Consider the following 23,058-nt stretch of genomic DNA (forward strand, 5'->3'; position numbering starts at 1 on the left):
TACCTTAGAGTGGCATGGTATTTCGACTGGCATTATGGGCCAAGTGAGCATAATGAGTGCTCTTATGTGTGGAGGGCTGCACTGATGGAATGGTGCACTGAATATGAACAAGGTTTCTTACAGTGGCAAAGCCCTTTAGTGGCATTATGGGAAAAGTGAATATTATGAGTTCTCTTATGTGGGGAAGGCCTACATTGGGGCATTCAACATGGACAAGCTCCGGAGCATGAAGAAGAGAAGGGTAGACCATGAGCTATGGTGGGGGATTCCATTGATGATGAGTACTTTTCAAAAATGTGTTTATGTTTTTGGCATAAGGGATCGTAGAATAGTGGTTGTAGACATGGACAAACAATATCAGACCAATGTGCAGGTTTGTGTTTGGGATTTCTGAAGACGTGTTTTCAGGTACACTAGTGACTAAATTCATATACCCACACTGTAGGCACATTGAGTGGACTTTTGAAGGAGCATGGTCTACTGACTAGGAATCTAGGTTTGTTAATGAACTCATTTGAATAATGCACATAATTACCCTGTGTTTGACTCAGCAAAATCACATTTTTGTTTCTTTTTCCCAGAAATCACCACTAGTGCAGGTCTGGGAAATGTTCCTTTATATGCAATTTGGCCACTTGAGTGTCCAAACGAGTGCATTCTCCTTTCTTTCTGTTGCAGGTGCATGTAGCCATCATCCCTTTCATGAAAAGTGATTATTTAACCCATGGATCGACACCAGTCTAGCCCTGTGCAGTTTGCCTCTTTCAAAACTGCTCATCCGAGTATTTGGTGGGATGGTGAGAGCTTCTCCTTTACACGTGCCTGGATGGCTCATGTATCTATTATTTATCTGTTTGTAACAAGCCAAACACCCTCAGGCATCAGTGCGCACAATCACACATAGACAGACATGGCAAACAAAAATCCTATGCGGGATCACAACCTAAACATATCTTTTCAAATGAGAGCATTTTCAATCGCTTTCTAAAAACCAGTGGCCTTTTTTCCTGTTGTAAGTCTGCCAGAAAGGCATTTCGGGCCCGGGCCACCAGGACAGGGAAGGACTGGCCATTGCCTCTAACTCTCTTAAGGCGAGAGCTAGACAGGGAGTAAGAAGCGCTGGAGTGTGATGATATATTAGGTTCATATAATTGCAATTTATGTTTCAGATACTGTGGTGCTTTCCCATAAAGGTAACCAGTGTAGATCTCTCCTGGTGCTGGTTATGTATTCTCTTCTGCCAACATTCCTGATAACCTTTATAGCTTCATTATGAATAGCCTGCAATTTCTGCATACAAGCCCTTGGTAGCATCACTAAGCAGGGCAATGCAATAATCTAATGTCGGCACGTGGATTGCTCTAACCAATGTTTCACAATTTGTACTTGTTACTAAAGGTTTAATCTGTCTCAAAACTTTGAGGTGGGACTAGGTGTCTTTTACCATGGTGTTCATATGAGCTTAAGCACCTTGGGAAGCTTCCAAAAAAAACTAAAATGTTTACTTTGTGTGACACCCTGACGTGTCAATCTTCCAACTGGAAGGCCACATATTCTAGATCTAGCTTTGCCCTAGTTTGTTTTGATCCAAATATTAAGAGTTTGGTTTGTGTGCTATTAAAACATAGCAAGTTTGAGGTTATCCAGCAATTAATAGTTTTATAAATCTATGGCAGTCTTCCTGAATCTTTCGTATAGTCCCTTAATTCCATCAATAATTGGATATAATTTGTATAATTTGTAAATGTGATGTCCATGTGATCTAATTGATCACGCGCAGGCCTAATATAGACGTTAATTAGAGCCGGGGACAGGCATGCTCCTTGTGGGGCCCCCAAAAGTATTTCTGCGGGTCTGAGGAGCCCTCCCCCCAGCGCACCCATGACCTTCTATTACTCAAAAAGGAGTTAATCCCTTTAATATTCTCCCCAGACAATTGCCTGTGAACGCCAATGTCGTCAACAGCCATTGGCGATCTGCCAAATCAAAAGCTGTGGACAGGTTCAGTAAGATCAATAGTCCTGTCTTGCTTTTGTCAATCATGTTTAGCATTTGTGTTTGTAGATCAAGAAGGCCACTTTCGGTCCCATGATTGCTCCTGAACCGTGACTGTCTTAAGTGAAGGATATTAGCATTTTCAAGGTATTCTGGAAATTGTATTGCCACGATTTTAGATTTCACATTCAATGACACATTTAGAGATGGCAGAGGGATCCCTATGAAGGGTGCCTATACAATAGCACAAAGATGAGAACAAGTGGTGAGCCAGTTTATTAGAGTGTAAACAATGTGGTATATCAACCAGGGACAAAACAATACAAACAGAAGTATATATATAAGAAACAGGTGCCTTAAAAGGATATAATTAACCAAAGGGAGCAAGTGCTTCAAACTAAAGATGCTATATAAATATATACAATTACATTACTAAGAGTCATTGAGGCGAGTAGTGGGCCCAGGTAGGTTGGGGGATGGGTGAGAGGGCAGATGGAGCTCCATCTTTGTCAAGTAAGTGTAGTTTAAGTCGAGCATTGACGAGATTGATGGTTGGGCCTGGGTTTGCTTGTGATGTGGTGGGCTCCAGTGAAGCAGGCGAGTAGGGAGAAGTAAGGGGAGGCACAGAGAGAATGATGGTTGCAGATGTGGATGAACAATACCAGATCAATGTTCAGGTAAACATAGTAGTTTGTGAATGTGTATCTTTGTGGAGTGAAAGAGAGTGTTTGTGGGTATGGACGAAGAAAGAGTAATTGTCTGTGTGTCTGTGTGTGTGTACTTCTGTGAGTTTGGGGAAGAGTGGTAGTACGTCAAGTGGTTGGGCGTGGGAAAAACACCATGATGATTGTTATTAAGTGGTGATACTGACTCATTTTGGCACATCCATGATATGGGCATGCTTTACACAAAAGCAATGGTATTTAACTGGCTTTACGGGAAATGTCAACTTGAGTGTTATTATGCAGAGGACAATATACTGGTGCAGGCAATAGGGACATGGTGTCCTATGCTGGCATCAGGCTTTTACTGGAATAATGGGCAAAGTGATCATGATGAGTTTGAATACTGGCATATATTGGTGCCACTAATATGGACATGTTACCCAACAGTGTCAAATAATCTTTCATTTCTGCCATGAATCGCAAAGTCAACATGATGAGTGTACTTAAGTTAAGGGATACTAGCCTCCAGTGGTGAAGTTAGTATGGGAAGAGTTTTCACAGTGGCATTGTATTTTCACTGGCATTATGGGCAAAGTCAACATATGTTTTCTTAGTGGGGTGACTACATTGGTGCAGGACACACAGGCATGATTTCACCACACTGGCATGTCAATTTTACTGACAATATGGGCAAAGTGATTATGGTGTGTGTTCTTACTTGGGGTCGGGGTACACTGGTACAGTCATTATGGACATGTGTTTTTAATGTGCCACATCTTTTTTACTAACATTATGGACAAAGATACGATGATTAATGTCCCCTATGTGGGCAGGGCCTATATCGGTGCAGGCAGCATGAACATGGCTCCATCATCCGCCCTCCCTTTGGAGCCCATATGACCCCATTATTGCCACAACTTCACTGGCTCCCTGATGCTCAGCGCATTCTGTTCAAGTCTATGTGCATAGTACATCGGGCGTTTTATGGATCTGGAGCTAAAGATGCTATATAAATGTATACAATTATATTACTAAGAGTCATTGAGGCAAATAGTGGGCCCAGGTAGGTTGGGGGATGGGTGAGAGGGCAGATGGAGCTCCATCTTTGTCAAGTAAGTGTAGTTTAAGTCGAGCATTGACGAGATTGATGGTTGGGCCTGGGTTTGCTTGTGATGTGGTGGGCTCCAGTGAAGCAGGCGAGTAGGGAGAAGTAAGAGGAGGCACAGAGACGGTGATGGCCAGTGAGGTCGAGTGCAGAGGTGGAAGAACTTGAAAAGGGAGAGGTTGTGCATGGAGACCCAACCAGCATAATGCTGGTAGCTGGAAGTGTTGGAGGATCTGGGTAGGCTGCAGCGAGTGTAGCTATCAAAGTAGTAGAGTGGAAGTCTAAGGAGTATGCTTGAGCAGTCGTCAAGATTGCTGAGTGCAAGAATGGAGATTATAGTTTTCGTATAATGGTTAGTAAAAGGTAGACTCATTTTCTGACTGCTGAGGATGTTCATGTGTGCAGCAGAAGCAATGGAAGTTATGATTTGTTGCAATCAGAGGTAACTATCAAAGAAGACCCCATGATTGTTAGCCTTGGGCTAGGGGGCAAGAAGTTCAGGTTGGAAAGAGATGGGAGAGGGGAGGGGAGGCATGGCATTGGAAGCCATGAGAAAAACAACCTCCATTTCTTTAAGAATCCAGCATCTGGCAGATGAGAGCCATGCAGTAACAAATTGCAGTGAGACGTGGCTGGGGTGAAGAAGGGAAAGGATAAAAAAGATTTGAGTGCCATCAGCAAAGAGGTGACACTGAAAGCCAAGGACACGTTATTCTTCTTAAGGTAGGAGTTTACAAGGTGAGAAGCAGAAGTCCAAACCTTCCAGGTAGGAGGCCATCAAAGCAAGAGCAGATTTATGAAAACCAAGGTCCTGGAGAGTAAAGGGGAGAGAGGATTGGTGCACAGTGTTGAACGTGGCAGAGATGTCCAACAGACCGAGCATAAAAGAGATGCAAAAAGGTCTGGGAGCCCCTCTACCGAGAACAAACACAGCCAATGAACCCTTCCATGGGAAGGTGTCTACTCGGGAGAGACCACAACCACATTTTAGCTCTCTGCACCTTTCATAGAGGAGAAACATCTATTTGCATATCAGTCTGGTTCCACCCAATTAGGCAGTCCAACACTGAAATGCTAGGCAATGCTCCTCTGAACAGGAGTACCAACAGCAACCCAAGACATGTGTTTCAGCCTAGTTGGGCCTCATCAGTGGGTTGAAGCTGTGACTCTCTAAGGGTGAAGGGTAAAGGTTGCAGTGAGCTAAAATGTTGTTGTAGACACTCCAAAGTGGAAGAAATTCCATAGAACAGGTTATATGACCCATATTCGTTCTCAGTAGATGGGCTCCACACCCTTGCCCCTTGCTTAATTTGTAAAACTTGGAATTTCACCCTAAGTGATCCTTGGTAATCCAGACGAGAACCCCTTGCTCACTGTGCCCTATAGAGGCTCAGCTTCACCTCAAGTAGGAGGTGCAACAAGGCTGAAACACATGTCTGTGGTTGCTGATGGTACTCTTGTTCAGAGGAGAATTGCTAGCATTTCGGTTCAGGACTGCCCTTTTTTGGTGGGAGCAGGCTGATATGGAAATTGATATTTCTCCCCTGTGAATGGTGCACTGAGCTAAAACATGGTTGTAGACCCTCCTGAGTGGAAGAAATTCCATAGAACACATCATTTGAACCAGGTTCATTCTCAGTAGAGGGGCGACTACACCCTTGCTTAAAGAGGATAAAAGAGAGTTTGTAATAGTGATCCTCACTGAGAAATTTGGAGACATCCATGAATGCAGTCTGGTGGAGTGTTTACTACAGAAGCCAGATTTATGTTGATCTCCCAGGCCAATATCATCAAGGTAGTTAGTGATCTGGTTGAAGACCTTGCACAGAAGAACTTTGAATAATAATGAAGGATATTACTGGGTGATAGTTTGCTGAGATGCTTGGGTCAGCAGATGGTTTCTTCAATAGGGGTTGAACACCTGCAGATTTGAAGGAGGCAGGGAAGAGTCCAGCAGAGAGAGGTTAACTAGCTCATGTGATTGAGACTAAGGACCTCATTACAAGTTTGGCATTCTGGTAATAACGTGCCGGTAGAACAGTGTACCGCACTATTACCGGATCAGACAATTCCGAGTCAATTTGTTGGTAACACAGGCACCAGTAACATCACATCCTGTGCTACCAGTGCCAGAGACACAGACATCAGAAGTAGTGGCATTCCCCCGAACACGTGCTGGAAACACCAGCACTACGGAGCCAATAGCACATTACGAGTATGGTAATTCCGGTACTACCAGCATAAAAATGCCAGAAGTACTGGAAAAACCATGCCGGAAACGATGGCATTGCAGACCAGGTGGTGAATTGTCCCAGGCAGTGCCAAATAGTCCACAAGTGCACCAATTCCCCCCTGTTGCACCCAATACAACCAGGAACACTAGAAATGGCCCAGAACACTCCATCAACACAACCATGCAGCCTCTCTCAGTGGTAGCAACGGGCAAGGAGGCGCTGCAAGCTGCAGTGCAACTGAATGAGCTGAAGCAGCACCAATGTGGCTGGAGGCCAGGCAGAGGAGGGCGATGATGGTGGGGATGCAAGTGGTGAGACAGAGGCAAGCAGTTAAACCGTGCACAAGGGCCACACCTTGGGCACTGACAGATGGGCAGTTGCATACCCTGTACCCGCTAAACAGGGAGACAATAAATGAACTACTGAACCTAATCCAGGGTGACATAGCGAGCAGGATCAGCATCCAGACAGCCATACCACTGCTGTTAAAGCTCGTGTTGGTCCTGCACTTCCTAGCCACACACGTTCCAGCACTCAGTTGGCCAGCTTCATGGCATATCACAGCACGCCTTCTCCACACTGCTGATGCAGATATTGGAGGCCCTCCTGCACCATGTGGACCAGCAATCACCCTTCCAACCACCCCAGCACAGGTGAATGCCACCCAGGCCCGCTTCTAAGTGCCTGCAGGCATGCCAACATGCTTGGTGTATTGGACTGCACACATGTTGAACTGGTGCCCTCACATGCCACAGATGAGGTGTACAGGAACTACAAGCAGTACTATTCCCTCAATGTACAGATAACCTGTGACACCGACCTCACCAACATGCACTACTGCACCCGGTTCCCAGGGTCAACCCACGACTCCATGGTTCTGTGGAACAGCACCCTGCCAGCATACATGGTGCAGCAAGTAGTCAAACCACCTGTATGTTGGATGAATACATGGTCAAGTGCACACAAATTGCTGCATGGGTCACAGGCCAAAGGGGAGGCATGACATAAGTGCATGTCCCACAACCACAATGAATCAGAGGGTACAACCACTGCATGGACAAAATCAGTCCACGAAGCATGGGTGTATCACCAGACTGTTGTCCTGTCAGTCAGTGGCAAGTACATACATGAACCATGAGGAAGTAAACAGGCAACACACTACAGATACCAGATTGTGACATTGCCACTCCAACAAATCAATACCTGCAGTGCACTGTCCGATCCAGGCCAATGAGGGCATGTTCTTGCAAGGGGCCTGCATGCATCCACGCATACATGCACTGACTGTGCATAACCCTCAGTCACAGACAACAACACTGCCATGCACCACCTGCCATGCATTTACACATTCAATGCAAACGTCAAAGTGCCCCATGTGGTGCACCATTGCCACTTGTGTGAATGCCCGTTGGACAAGTCTAACTGCTTTCTGACAAGCACAGGGGAGTAAGTCAGTGGGATAGGATAGGAGATGGACAACACGTCCATGGAGTGCAGTTGCCAGCTACTGTGATGACAAAAGAAGTAATGTGTATACTGTGCATGTGCGACCTCATGCTGTGTTGGTGCATGTCAGGGTATTATAGTCGAAGTTTATTTAGAGCTTGTTGGAACTGTGGGTCCCGCGCTAGCATGTGCGTTGCTTCCTCTTTTTGTTGCCTGCCGCCCGTTGGTGGATCCCAGGGGGACACGGCTCCTAATGCCCCCAAGTTTTTGCAATTGTTGATCTGGGTGACTGAGATCCAATAATTCGTACGTAGGCGCTGGTCAGTGGTTCCTTCGTATCCAATTAGTGTCAATTTCCACACATGTTAGGAGTTTGTAACACTTGTTGTTTTATTGTTTCCTTTTCTTCAATGATTACATAGGGTACAAGGTATGTAATATACTTTTATTACATTAGTGCTGACACATGTTTCAACCATTAGGTCTTTCTCAAGGCGGGTATAATGTATGCATAGTCCTAAATAGGCATTGGTGAATCCCAATTACAATCCTGTGTACTGGATAGTACCTCTTCCCGGTTGGGTGTCCTTGTTCTACCTGGTCTTGCGGTGATCAGCTGATCAGGGTGTGTCCAGACCGCAGTGCATGCCTTTTGTGGTTTTGGGGCGGTGCCATGGTGATTACCACACCAGACCATGGGGCTATGCATGAAGGGCCCGTTGGTGGCTTGTGTAGTCCCACCCACATCGATTCACTCCAGGGAGTACAACACATTTTGGGAACGGATGGCATTTGTCATCACAGGGTGCCTCACAGTGCATGACAGAAATACTCAGCATGGTCCAGGATGCATGAAGTATCATGGAATACAATTACGTGCTTTGAGAACTTCAGTCCTGCACATGCATGCCATGGCTCACCTTGTGCCCCCCTCACCCGTTGCAGGTGATTTTGAATGTCCACTGCTTCCCTGGCTAATGAACCCGCAGAGGGATCCACAGTCACCGGAGGGTATGGCATACAATCATGCCCATGTGCGAACAAGGTCAACCATTGAGCAGACGTTTGGACTGTTAAAGGCACATTTCAGATGCCTACACTGGTCAGGGGGTGCACTTATATACAGGCCAGGGAAGGTGGTGCAGATAGTCCTGGCCTGTGCAATGTTCCATAATATCTGCGTTAGACAAAACATATCCCTGCCCCCAGACCTGGACATACCACCACCTTAGGGCGGAGATGATGGTGATGATGATGGTGAGGCAGCACCAGCCAGGCACAGGCAAATGGATGTCAGGGTCAGGCGTGTTGTCCGACAAGAAATCATAGACAACTTCCTATGAGCCCCCCACACTGTGTACCACCCATGATACATCACTGCTTTCGATGTGCTCACTCAATAATGTTCATACAGATGATTAACGACAGTCCACTCATTGTTGCAAGTGACTAAATATATGTATAAAATTGTTCTAAAATCTATACATCAACCCCCCAACCCCACCATTCCCTCTGCAGACACCCACCAACCCTCTTTATATGGGTGCCAAGTGTTTGCCACTGCCTGGGCCTGTGGAGCAGGGTGCTGGTCCTTGGCTGATGGCAGGGCCTGTGTAGCTGCTGGTCTTGGGCTGCTGGGTGGGCCTGTTGAGCAGATTGCTGGTCTTGGGCTCCCAGCTTCACCTGTTGAGCAGGCGTAGCCACGGATGTGGTTTGTGTGGGCCGTTGGGCAGTCCAACTGGGTCTTGCACTTCCTACAGAGGGTCCAGTGCTGTCGCTGTCAGTGGATGAGCCTGTTAGGATGAGATGACAACGTGGTTAGATACCTGTGTGTGACATTGATACACTTGCATTATGCAAGTTCAACATTGCATGTTCCCTGTCCTGTTGAAAGATGTCTGGTGGTGGATTGTGCACTGATGTGTGCATGCATGCATGCATGTATGGTGTGAGTCACTTTTGGTTGGACTCATGGTATGGTGGCTTGTTGTGTGAGCATTGGGATGTGCTAATTGTCCATTCATGCCATGGTGCACATGACAAGTGCTCATGTGCATGGATGCTTGTTGTGTATGATGCTTTTGCATGGCTTACATTGACTCCAACCCCTGTCATCTATGTGTACACAGAGACTTTAAGTGTTGACGTCACACCTACTACCCCTTCCCTGGAGCACATTTCACTGATCTGTTGTGTGTGCACTATTTGTTTGGTGTGGGCATTCTATTGTGGCTTGTTGTCCTCACTGCCGTCCCCTTGGGTCCCTGCTGCCACATCTGCACCTCCAACACCCTCAATGCCCTCCAGATGCATTAATGAGCTGCATTGCTCTTCCCATGGTATGAGCTTGATGGGGGAGACTGTCCCTTCTCCCGTGATCATGGTCTCACAGCAGTGGGCTGCCAGCAGATTGTGCTCTCGCAGCCACAAGTCGTCGATCCTCTTGCGGCAGTCCTTCGGTTTTCAGGGGATGTTCCCCATTCCTGTGACTTGATTGGCCACCTCCTGCCCTATGGCTGACTTGCCGCGTTGGCTGGTGCAGCAGTAGTCCCGACCAAACAGCATCTCAGGATTTTCGACAATGTGGTATGTCAGTGCAATCAATCCTGCCTCCAAGAAGCGAGGCCTCTGGAGCCGAACTTCTGGCAACCTACTTGTCATGCTTCCAGACATCCTGGCGGGGTTACTGTGTGTGGATGGCAACAAGATGTGCTGTATTTAAATTGGATTTTGTTTTCCAAAATGGCTGCCGGCCACCTTCCAGTTCCTGCGATGACGATGGTGTTTCTGGTGCCTGTGTTTCCGGTTCCGGTATTTCTGTCAATATGTCGACGGAACTGCTGTTACCAGCATTTCTTTATACAGTAGAACTGGGATTTCACCTTTTTGCTGTTATTACTGTCATGCCGGTAACAGCATTTACGGGATTGTGGGATATGCACACCCAAGCAGTTGAAATATGCTGGTGATTCTGCTGCACCGGTAGCCAGTAATGGTGCTACCAGATTGGCGGTATCACCGGCATCATCTGGGAAACTTGTAATGATGGCCTACGTTTGTAACCAGTTGGCGGAGCGAGTGGGTCAAGAAGAGTGCAAGATGGTTTGGCGCTGTGATAGATGGGTGCTAATTAAATAGGTGAGGAAGGTGGAGAAGTAGTTGAGAGAAGGAAAAATCTAAGGAAAAAATCTGCGAAATCCATGGACGGATATGCAGTGAAAGGCCCATTATCATTGATTCTCCCAACACTTTTCTTCACCTTACTGAGCACTCCTCTAATGCTTTTAGTTTCACAACAGTGATGAATGCTATGGTCTCTGCTGCCCTACTCAAGCTTAAATCTGCTTCCCGTGCTGACTCTATCCCACTCTGCATTCTTCAAACTCCGCCTCATAAACTTGTGCCCCCAACTCACGGCAGCTCTTCAATTTCAATACTCTTTTTCTACTGGCTAAATCCCTGACTCACTTAAACATGCTGTTATCTCCCCCTTCTGAAGAAACCTCACCTAGATCCTGCTGCCATGGATAACTATCAGCCTATATCCCTCCCTTTTGTCAATATGAAACTGCTTGAATCCATAGTTACTCCTCAACTCTCTGCCTTTCTTAAAACTAACCACCTTCCCCACAGTTTTCAGGCCGGGTTTCATCCCGGAATGGGTACTGAATCTGTTTTGGTGGCTCTTCTCAATGACATCGCTTTACTCCAGGACAGCAGAGAGGCTGGTGACTTTATTCTCCTGGACTTCTCTGTGGCCTTGGCTACCATTGATCATCATAGGCTTCTCCACTGTCTCCAGGAAGCTGGAATTTCAGGTACCTCCTTAAGTGGTTCTCTTCCATCCTTTGTAATCGAGTTCAAACAGTCTCCATAGCCCCATTTACCTCTCCCCCTACTATTTTGAACTGAGGCGCTCCTCAGGGATCGGCTCTCTCCCCTCTCCTGTTTAACATGTACATGTTGGCCCTGGCCAAACTGATTTCCAGTCACGTTTTTCATTTCTTTTCCTAAGCTGACGATACACAGATTCTCTTTAGACTCAATGTCCCTGCGACTGAACCCCGTCAGAAGCTGAAGGACTGTCTCTCAGCAGTTGGTGTCTGGATGGCCAACAACTGACATTAATTAAATGGAGACAAAACACAGATTCTACTGGTTGTCTCCAGGTATGCAGGGCAGTCTTTAACTTCTGACTTTTGGCATACCTCCCTTGGCCTCTGCCCCGAACCCTCCTCTGTTGGTAAGAGCATAGAAATCAAAATTAATTGCACAGGCTCCAGAGAAGCTCACATTTTGACGGTCTGTCAATCAGGCTTTGCAAAACTTAAAGTACTTAAAAAGGTTCTTCCTTTTCTTCTGACTGACTCCAGGTGCTAAATTGCCACAGCTTCCATTATGGGATCAATTGACTACTGTAATGGCATCTATCTTGGTCAACGTGAAGCGTTGCTTCAACGTCTACAGACTCTTCAAAACTCAGCATCTCACCTTGCTCTGAATGCCCCCAGACTGGCTCACTCCCTCGATCTTCTTCGCCACCTTCACTGGCTCCCTGTTAGGAGCGGTGTTAAATTAAAAATGATCTACCTTGTTCACCGGACCACCCACAATGTTGGGGCTGAGTTTCTTCAATCCAGTTTCTTCACACCCTATAAACCGAGCAGCTGACCCGAGGTGAGGGGAGGTCCTTCTCTGTGCTTGCCCCTACACTGTGGTATGCCCTTCCTTCTTGACCCCCTTTCGTAAACATCCCAAAACCTTTCTGTTTGAATTCCCCTGGTCTACAGTTCTCTCCTTCTCCTCTCTTAGCGCCTTGATGCCTTTTTGGTCTTGCTTGCGCTATATAAGTTTCAGTACAATACAATACAATACATGGAAGGTTGTGGAGGCAGACAGAGGAGGGCTGGTTGAGAGCCATACATATTAGAGATGTTAGAGGAAAAATAGTGAGGAAAGCCATTTGCAGGAAGGGAATAGATGATGGATATTGGCTTGGGCACTGTGAGCAAACCTTGGAGGGTAGAGGAAATTTGAAGGAGTGATTGTGAAAGGAGGTGATTAGGTTTCTGAAGTAAGCAGATTTGGAAGAGTCCAGTGAAGAGGTGAGGGCAGCAAGGATATTTGTGTAGAGTAGTAGTAGTGTCGGGGTCTGAAATTTGCACGAGCATAAGCAGTCAAGGCGCATGTTTGTTTTGAGGGTGTGACTCTCAGAGGTGATCCAAGCCTGAGGCAGGTGGGAAAAGATTTGAATATACAAGTAGGATAGTGTTGGGCAAAAGGAATCATAATATTATAGTGAAAGACAGAAAAGGCACTGTCAATGAAAGAGACAGGAGAAAGGTATCATGTCACAGCAAAGGGCATTTCCCCTATCAGCTGAGATTACAAATGTCAATGAGAAGCATGGGCAAACCAGGTGATATAATGTGAAGTAAGCCGGGTAGAGAGAAGCTGTAGATTTGGAGGAACCATTATGCAATTTTTTTCATAAAATGTGGCAAATGCATCCTCCAGAGGGAGCGCTGGTGATTAGTGGAACCAAGTTATGTGAGACACCTTAAACCAATTTTGGCCTTTTAGCCAACAACTGTGCATGTGTGGTGCTCCTATGCCTATAAGTGTCCAGAATACAAAGTGCCGCTCAATGAAAAGCCATATCGGATGCCTGTGTGGCACGTGACCTACATCCATTTGCCAGTGAAGTGGTGGCGCCATTGTCATTTAAATAATTGGAAAGGGAAAATAACAGACCCAGGAGATCGGAGATGATGGCAAATCATGTGTGGGTGCTTGTGTGCTGGAATAAGCAAGGACAATGTCTGGATAGGACTTGCATTCCTTATCAGTCACCAATTGTATGTATCTGTAATACCAAGTGGAACAAAGTAGATGTATAACTTAGATTTCCCAATAATCTTTCACTAGGCTAGTAATGACATTGTGCACTAGGACCCCAACCAGCCCATAAAGCTGGGGGTTGCCCAATAGCACTTTAAGATGAAGTAGCAGCACCCGTGAGATGGATTGGGATGCAGAATAATACTCTAGCATCAAATCAATAATGACAACTCAATGGTTTGGCAAAGGGAGTCTGTTTAATGACAAGTACGAAAAACAGGGAGTTTCATGAATATCAGCGGTTGCTTGATCTTCCTTCTTGCTTCACAACTCCAACGCACTTCATAAAAAACACATCATTTATACTAAAAACTCGTCATCACTGACGTATAATGCTTAAAAAGTTGCATGCAATTCTATTGGTTCTAGGAAAGTAACTTTAATATAGGTACTATAGCTGTATATGGTAACGAAGTGAGGGGATTGGGTAAACACTGTCAGGTGGGGCATCTAAGCCCTACCTTAAAAATGGCTACTGTAGACATCACTAAAAGTACAACGTCCCATTGGTTCTACTAACTGTAAGACCCTAGATTACTTGGTCCACTATGATTGGGTTGGCACCAACCCCACTCATACTTTTCAACTTTGCCTAGCAGCATGCAGAATAGTCGGCCTGGTGCATGGTGCTCGTCAGCTCCCCCAGCCTTTCTTCAATTATTGCTACAATCAGTCATCAGTTCAGTGGTCATGTGTCAATTATTTCACTGTGGTTGGCCTCGAGACTGCATCTCTGTCTGGAAAAGTTCTGATATATTTGCATGGCACACTGCCATGCGTAGGTATGAAAGTCCTGCTTCTTCTCACTCGGCTGGTCACATGATTCAGACACCGCACAATCGCCTCATTTTCCATGTACTTCGTGTATTTGATTTTCGTTTTGTCCAGCACCTGTCTTCTGCTTCTTATTTTGGCCTTTCTGAGCAGTATATTCTGTTCTTTGCTTCAGTAATTGCAGCTACTGTTGGTCTATTTTAGCTGATACGATCTTGGCTTTTTGGCACAATTTGTCTCTGTCCGAGTTTCGCTTCTGTCTTTTATTCTTGATTTGTTAACTATGAAGCTCTACTCATGCGACCTCTAGTAACCTTTGGTTGATTCTGCCCTTGTGCGTAGGCGAAGTATACTTATATAACGTGCTTCTATTGAGGTAGATATGTATGCCCCCTAATCCCCCTGTGAGTGTCTGTGTGCCCCCTAAACCCCCCGTGAGTGTCTGTGTGCCCCCTAAACCCCCCCCGTGAGTGTCTGTGTGCCCCCTTAACCCCCCGTGAGTGTCTGTGTGCTCCCTAAACCCCCCATAAGTGTCTGTGTGCCCCCTAAACCCACTGTGAGTGTCTGTGTGCCCCCTAAACCCACCGTGAGTGTCTGTGTGCCCTCTAAACCCCCCGTGAGTGTCTGTGTGCCCCCTAAACCCCCTAAAAAAACTGCCTTTCTACCCCTTACCCCTCCACTAATCTCTTTTCTTTCACCACCTTCCTACACTTCACCCCACTATCTTTCTCGCTCCTCTCTTACTCCCCCCACTTAGCACTTACTCTTATCATTTGTTCCTGTGACTTTTGATAGCAGCTTGTCTGTCTCCCCTCCTCCCCTCCTTGTCTTCTCCTTCCTCCCCCCTCCCCTGCTTTATTAATTTGTCACTGACAAATTTGCACAGTAGTGGTCTTGTTATTCCCTTTCTCCCCTCTCTTATCCCTCCCCGTCCCCCCCTCCAACCCCTCCTCTTGTTAACCTCTTGCACTACATCAATTGTCATCAGGCATAGTAATGTTACTGCTTGTTTTGTTCTCCTTCTTTTCCGTTCCCTCCTCGCCTTATTTGTTCTATGCACTTGCACTATCTGAAATGTCGTCAGGCCTATTACGATAGTTATTTTTCACATTCTGTATTGTTTCAAGGACTTTTATTGAATGTAACTATATTTTCCTATGTTCCCTCCCTCCTTGAAGCGCTTTGAAACACATTGTGTATAGGCGCTATATAAATAAACAATCAATCAATCAATCATAGGTGGTGCTTGCCGCAATCTATCTTACTGCTAAGCAGAGCAAGCTGCACGAATTTCTTAGCTTTCTTGCGGTTCCAAGCATATGTACACATGTAAACTAACTGAATATCTTTGTTGTGCTCATGGCATAAGCTTCTTACATTTGACATCGTCCTTTCACTTTTGGTTCACGATGTCCCTTATCCATGGCGTTCTGTCTCCTTTTGTCATTCGCAGGTCGTCATATCTTCTATATGTGAGTCAGTCCGGGTTCTTGTGACATCACCATTCATCTTCCTTTAAGACCTTTTTGGCTTCTTCAGGGACTGTACTCTGACAATCTTTATTCCGTTTCATTTGTTGATATGGTTTTCTCAATGGATACTTTACTGTCTAGGTTTTCTTAGGTATCGGTGCCTCAATTGGTGCAGTTCTTCTGATAGGTACTGGGCAGAGCCCCACTGTGGCTCTCTGCTGGTTTATTTGCTCCTCGTACGTCACATACTTCGGCGTGAAGTTCCTGGTACTTCAAAATGGACGGTTGGAGTGCAGGCCGTACTTGGGACCTCCTCTACAACATCATGACTAGCTGAAGGGCCCATCGGTAGGGAACGTTATAATCTACGTAAAACTTTGGTAAAATCTTCCAAAATGTTTTTCATATTTCTGCGGAGTCGCACATTCCATAATTAGAGTGGGGAATCTGCTGAAACTGTCCAAACAATTCAAAATCTGCATTGTCTGTAGAATAATCTGTCCCACAGATTTTGACTGGCTCTCCTCATCACCACTCTTTGGCCCGTCTCTGACCAGAGGCCCATCCATGAACCTCCCTAAGGTCAAGATTAGAGAACTATGACTAGTGCTTGTTCATCTAATACTTTCCATTGGAACACCTTCTAACTACATTGCTATTTGCGATACTCAGCATAGACCATGTATAATGTTCTCACTTGTATTTGTTCTGGTATTATAAAACAATATAAGATACCCAAAACTAGAATATAAGAATATTGAAGTCACCTCTGAGTTCCGTGCCTGTATAAAGCACTAGACCTTCGGCATCGTACTTTATATGGTGCAGAAGACATTGGTAACTTTTAATGTCCTAACGATGTGCAGTTATAAATACATCATATATATAATCTACATTATGCATGAAATCACAAAAAAAACATGCTAGAAATAAATGTTGTTGGTCCAATTTTGCTAATCTGAATAGAGAAAGAAATAGAAAGGGGCCAGGAGAGAATGGCTCGGTGTCTGATTTGTATCTAAGAGTTAATGTTCTGATAAAAAATCTAAGCACACACAGAAGTAATGTAATAATATAGAATGTTATGGAAGACAGAAATATAGGAAAATGGCTCTTAGCAGCATGACATCATTAACTTTGATGAAAACAAAGTTTGATCTGAATTTGAAAGATACATAATCTGCTAGTCAAAGTGTAATATTCAAGTTTCCTGAAGCGAATGTGTACAATAGGGCTGTACATTAATTCACAGTCAGCTGCATTAACTAAATAAATTCCGGGGGGTTGTTGTAGAATATTTTGCCAAACGGTTTCTATGCCAAACTGACTTCGTTTTCAGAGAACCTGCCATCCAGTTTAGCCCTCTTTCCCTTTCTATGTCAGGCTAGGGAGGGATTTACCTCAACTGAAAAACCCATTGGTTACCCATCTTACACTATTTCTGCTGTTAATTGGCTGCTATGAAAAAGCAAAAAGTGAATCACATTAATTTATTGCATCTTGGCATATCTCCCAAAATGGGCCAACACCTTTCTTTTCTGCTTGGAGTTTGATTTTGCACAATGTGTGAGTCCATACATGAAAGGCTGTTTGTTTATTTGATTCCAGCATGAGAAGAGAGAAAAGGAGGGTTGCAATAAGATATAATTAATCCTTTTTACGGTGTGAGGCACTGGATACATTAGATGATGTCTTTTCACGTTGCAAACCTCTGTTGCTTCTAATGCCCTCGTTTCAATTGTTCCTTCAGTCAATAGACAATCAGGGTGTTGCAGTAGCCGGATTTACAGGCGCCACCTTTGCCCTGTGCCCACCACTCTGTGCCCCTCCCCTCCTTTATTACTCAGAGCACTTTTTATCTGGGCTCCCTTCACCAACCTCAATCCACTCAGTGTCTTGAAGATGCTTGGGCATTGAATAGATACATATTGTTTGCAGTTGATTCAGCCCTAATTTCTAAGATACTTAAAGGTCTTCAAGTCCAGGTAGATCTATTTCAACACTGGTAGTCAACGTTGATGCTATTATGCAAGGTTAAATGCTCCCCACGTCCACATGTTTTATTAAATGGCTCCTTGTTAGAATAAGTAGACCAATTTGCGTACCTTGGAGCCAGATTATTTTGCAATGGTGAGTGAGGGCAACATATTTCTAAAATTAACTTGATTCTATCAAGACAATCTGGAGTGGGTAGGAGCTTTATAAAGGACTATGTGAGGGGTTAATAAAGCACAGGATATATCCCAGCGGCTCCTTGAGGCTCACAATTGTGGGCCCACTGCCAAAGGTCACTGTTAGAGAAGACAGAAAATATGTTCCTCAAGAATGAATTGGAACTGACACTATGGGCCTCATTACACGGACGGCGGTCCTTGGTCCATGCCGGTAAAATACCGGCACCGCCTTGGTGGAAAGGGGAATTACCGCCCTATTCCAAGGTTGGTGGGGCGGTAATTCCCCCTTCCCCCATTGCCCTTCCCCATTCCCATTTTTGCCCCATAGGGCATAATGGGAATGGGGAAGGTGCTAATTACGGCACCGCAAATTGCGGTACCGTAATTAGCTCCCTGGTCCCTTTGCGGGTTGGTTTTTAACGCCTGCAAAAAGCAGGCGTTAAATTCTCCAACCCGCAAAGGGACCTCGTAGTAAGGCGGTAAGGGTTTACCGGTACCGGTAAAATACCGGTACCGGTAAACCCTTACCGCCTACCGTGTAATGAGTCCCAAAGTGTCCTTATGATTCCCTTGTCGCTTGAATCGGGTCACCTAGGAATTGCCTAAATTGTTAAAATCAAACCCTTGCTGTTTTGGGCTAAGACCTGATGGTCATCCAATCTCAGTACATTTAGAGATGTACTGATGGAATGATGCTCCCTCTGGGGATCTACATCACTTTCCTCATTTGGTTCTGTGAAGCAGATGGGTGAATCACCGGATCTTGGTTACATGTGGGATGACGGTTCCTCTATCAATACAGGGAGTGAGGCTATAGAAAAAGAAGCTTGCAACTCCTGATTCTTGAGAAGATGGAGACTCACTTGTGACACGAGTTGATTACTACAATATCAATTGGAGTTCAAGGGCCTGATTTACAAACACATTTTCCAAAGGTGCAATCCCGTTAAAACACATGTTGTAAATCAGGCCCAAAGTCTTTACATTCATTTGAGAATGACCTGAATGTGGGGCACACCACACCGCAACAAAACATTATGGCCCTGATTCATGGAAGTGTTTTATAATGGCACAATCCCATAGGAAAACGTTTCATGAATCAACCAATACTGTTTGGATATTCTATATTTCTTCAGTTTTCCTTCTCTTTGGAAAGCGAATGGTAGACCTAGTAACTGATGTCGTTTTTGTGCAGGAGTTTTTCCGTCCACTCTACACAAAACCCAGAAAACAACGGATAATGCAATTGCTGACAAACTTCCTATTTCAAACAACGAAGGATGCTCTTTCACTAACCATATTAACAATGGTAACTGCATTAGGCCATCTGATACAAGTCTTCAGTTGTAACTGGGAAATAAGTTTGAAACATTTCAAAACATTATCCAAAGGGATAGTAGGAATTAGTATGCTTCTATCTAATATTTCGTCTGTGCCATATTATTAATAATAATCTATTTTAATATTAATACTATCCTACATTGTTTAATTATCTGATTGTATTTGTTTTTTTGTGATTTTTTATTTGCATTTAAATTGGTTGTGAAAAGTTTGATGTATAAACAGTGATGATGATGATTATAAATGATTTACCACAGGATGCTGTTATCCTTTTGAAACACCATCTTTCATTCTTCCCCTGTTCGCCTTTGTAATTCACAGCTCTCCCTGCGACTTTTATCTTTCTGTTCTTTGCCCTTATGTGCTTGCTCCGTGTTCCTTCTCAACTGTGCTTGTCTTACCCAACGGTCAATTTGCAACGCCCTTCCCATCAGTGTCCCCCCCCCAGAGCTTCTCCTCCTAGCATGAATTGTTTGTTACCCCTAGTGTTACGCCCCCGCCCCCCAGTTATCATTCTCCTGTGGCTCCCCAGCTCCAGTGCCTTTTCTTTTGTGTTCCTTTCCCACAATGTTCCTTTCGTCAAAGAGCCCTATTGCCCACAATGTTCTTTCTGCTGGTCTCCCTAATCTTCCAGGTTTCATGTGCTCCCTCAACACAGCCTATAATTAACTATTTACCCTGTGGCTCTACCTTTAATTCGTTCACCTGTGCATCTTCCACCTTTCTGCATCCTACACTGCACATCTTAGTTTACTCCTTGTGTACTTCCCGCTTGGACACCTTACCCTTACCTTGTGCACTTTATCACCTAGTTTACCTTTCATCTAGTTCTCCTCCCTGAGCCTTCCACACCTCTGTGCTTGTCCAAGCAGTGTTCTCCCACCCAGTTCTCCTTCAACCCAGTTCACCTCATGGTTTAGTGGTTCTCCCTCAGTGTTCCTTCACGTAGGATTCTTTCGCCTTGTTTTTTTCTTTCTCCCATCTGGTACCCCTTCTCCCTATGGCTGTTTTACCAATGTCCTTCTTCTCTAATAGCCACTATGCTTTTCCCCCTTTGTTGATCCCTCCTGAGAGCTCCTTGAACTCCCAGTGACTGTGTACACCCTGTGCCTTTTCTCCATCTGCTGTTGCTACACCTTACCAAATTATCTTTCTCCAGACTATATTTTCTACCCCTTTGTAGTCCGTCGCCCAGGCTTCTCCTTCCATCCACCATGCCTGGGCTTATTTGGAAAAGACAGGTCCTTCAATAGCAAACATTGACACAGTCAGTCATTGACAATTGTGTGTCATGGCATGCAAAGCACTTCTTGTGATTCTTTCCAAGTAGGCCTTCCCCCTTATCAGCGCTCTGGTAAACCTTACCCCACCCCCCCCATCCTTGTGCACTCCTCCGGTGTACCTTCCATTCATGTGCACCTGCTCCCCTTTACACAATTCCCCCCCAATGTCTTTGTTCCACCCAGGGTTCGTTTCACATTAGTTCTCCTTTTACGCTGAGTGACATCATACCAGGCGTTTCCTCCTATAAAAGCATTTTCTCCCAAAAGCTCATTTTAAATCTTATTTAGAATCCTTCGGGCAACAGTAGTCACTGGGCAGTAAACGTAGATCAAAAGACACTTTTTGCCAGTTTTGCGATGCTTTGAAAAAAAGCTTCAATGCTTCCCCTTAGAAATGTGCAGTTGCAATTTTGTTAAATCCTTTCCAAATAACACTACCAATAGGTCAGACGAAGAAGATTTAAAAATCTGGATCAAACATTTTCGTGAAGAACCCCCAAAAATGTTGACATTTTGAGCTCATCATTCAAAATCCATGTGATTCCAGTTCAACTCTGAAAGGGATTGCCTGTTTGAGTGCTGCCTGTTGTGGACGTTTCAGACTTCCCAGAGGTGGGTGACATTTGGACTCTACTTTCGACTACTTCAAAAAGGGTAGAGGTCAAGACATCAAGCATGCAAAAGGTGATTCTTAAAGCAGATGATAGATAAATAGGCTGGGCAGCATAGAAAGGTTTTCTCAAAGGAAACGGGTGAACCACTTCCTCCCTCTTCCAAATCACTAGTTCTCAAACCAAGCTAGATCTATTAAGAATTGTGCAATCCTGCTTGATGCACAGTGTGTTTGCATAGTGCCCCAATCCTTCTGCTGCATACACCTTAAGAAAACTCTCACTAGAATGAAGCAACGCTTAAAGAAGACACTGGCATATGTACTGCCATACGAGAAATACTGACACACACATAATTGGGCCTCATCATGAGTTGGGTGGTAGCCCTTAAATGTGGCAGTAAAGCTGTTACCGCCGCATTTAAGAGTCTGCCCAATCTCGATTTAAAAATCCAGCTTTCTTCCCGTTTATTTGTCCATTTTCGCTGCTATTAACGCTGGCAATAACAGTGCCAAAAATCCCCATAGAGTCCCATGGAATCTTGAAAAATACAATTACAGCCTTACCATTACTCGTGATCCGGCGCAAATTGCACCTGACCGAGCAGCGGTAACGCTATTTGCCTTGGTAGTATACCAGTGGTATTACCACCGGGATACCGCCAAGGTCATGATAGAGCCCATTGTCTCATCACGCATGGAAGAGCCCATAAAAGAACCAACAAACCGGAAGATTGCAACATTTCCAGTTTATTTAAGCACATTTGGGCTACCTTAGTACATGCAGATTGGTTCAAACCGAACATTGTTTTTTTTTGCAATTCAGATTTTATTGATTCTATGTAAGGTTGAGCAATCAAAAACAGGTGTGACAATTTAATAAATTAAAAGTACACTACAAAACTCGGAAAGTGAAGGATTGATCATATCATAGCCGCATCTCTATTTCACCACATAGGTTCATGTTTGATAAACGTGTTAACTTTGATTGAATCCAGCACTTGGCACTGTACTATGTCATCTTACCTTGAGCAATCATTGAAGGATTCTTAGATTACATTCGGGACTTTTGTTGTTTAAGAATGCCAATAGAGCTCAGTACTCATTTTTCTTGCTCTATAGTTGATTGAAGGCGAGCAATGGTATAAACTGAGATGCAGCCGCTGTGCAGAGGATGCATCAAAAGCTGCTCATGGCCGCTCCCGGGGTAGGGAAAAGGATGATGTGATGTTGTGGCTTGTAACCATGATCATTTTGGAAATATGGAACTGAGTTGTATAGTGTCCCAATTGATTAAGATCTAGCATCCAAACCTAGCAATCTCATAAACAACTGCTCTAGTTAGAATCCTAGATGAAGTTATTCCTGGCAACCTGGCCATTAAAAGACTACCGAAGGACTGTAGCAGATCTGCTTTGGATAATAAAACTAATCTGGGATTACAGAAGATTAAACATAGTTCAATATTTAATACTAAATGTGACATAATCATTTGCAGATCAGCGCTAAGGGATAGCGTAGAAATAGGGGAATTCATTTCATCTTAACTGGACTTTGACCTTGTACTATCCGAGATAGGTCCAACAGATGTTACGCTCCTAACACGAGAGGATACAGGATGGGCTCTAGTAATAATCTTTTCAGGTGCTGTGCATGCAAAGTTGCTACCTTTTACAACAGTTCTTAATTGTGAGCACATGTTTACTTCCATCACTAATATTCTGCTTCTTCTTACTCTTCCTGGAGAGGTAGGATAGCTCAGGGGCCACGCCTTTTTTCTTGGAAGCAAGACAACACAGCGCAACACATATTCAAATCCCGATCCCAGACTTAGAAACCACTCGCCCGTATCAAGCGTGTTATAAACAGGGACGTCATTTCACCAAAATGCCTGGGGTAGCGGAAGTGACATCACACGACCCTTGACCCCCTGTTGACATCACAGCAAGTTATGTCATTTGACCCCACCCCAAAGTGATATCGCGAGAAGTGATGGAACACGACCTTTCACCAATTGACAAAACAGCAAGTGGCATCACATAGCATTGTACACTATGA

The sequence above is a fragment of the Ambystoma mexicanum genome, chromosome 10 (assembly GCF_040938575.1).
Source record: "Ambystoma mexicanum isolate Mex_15411 chromosome 10, UKY_AmexF1_1, whole genome shotgun sequence".
Classification (NCBI taxonomy): Eukaryota; Metazoa; Chordata; class Amphibia; order Caudata; family Ambystomatidae; genus Ambystoma; species Ambystoma mexicanum.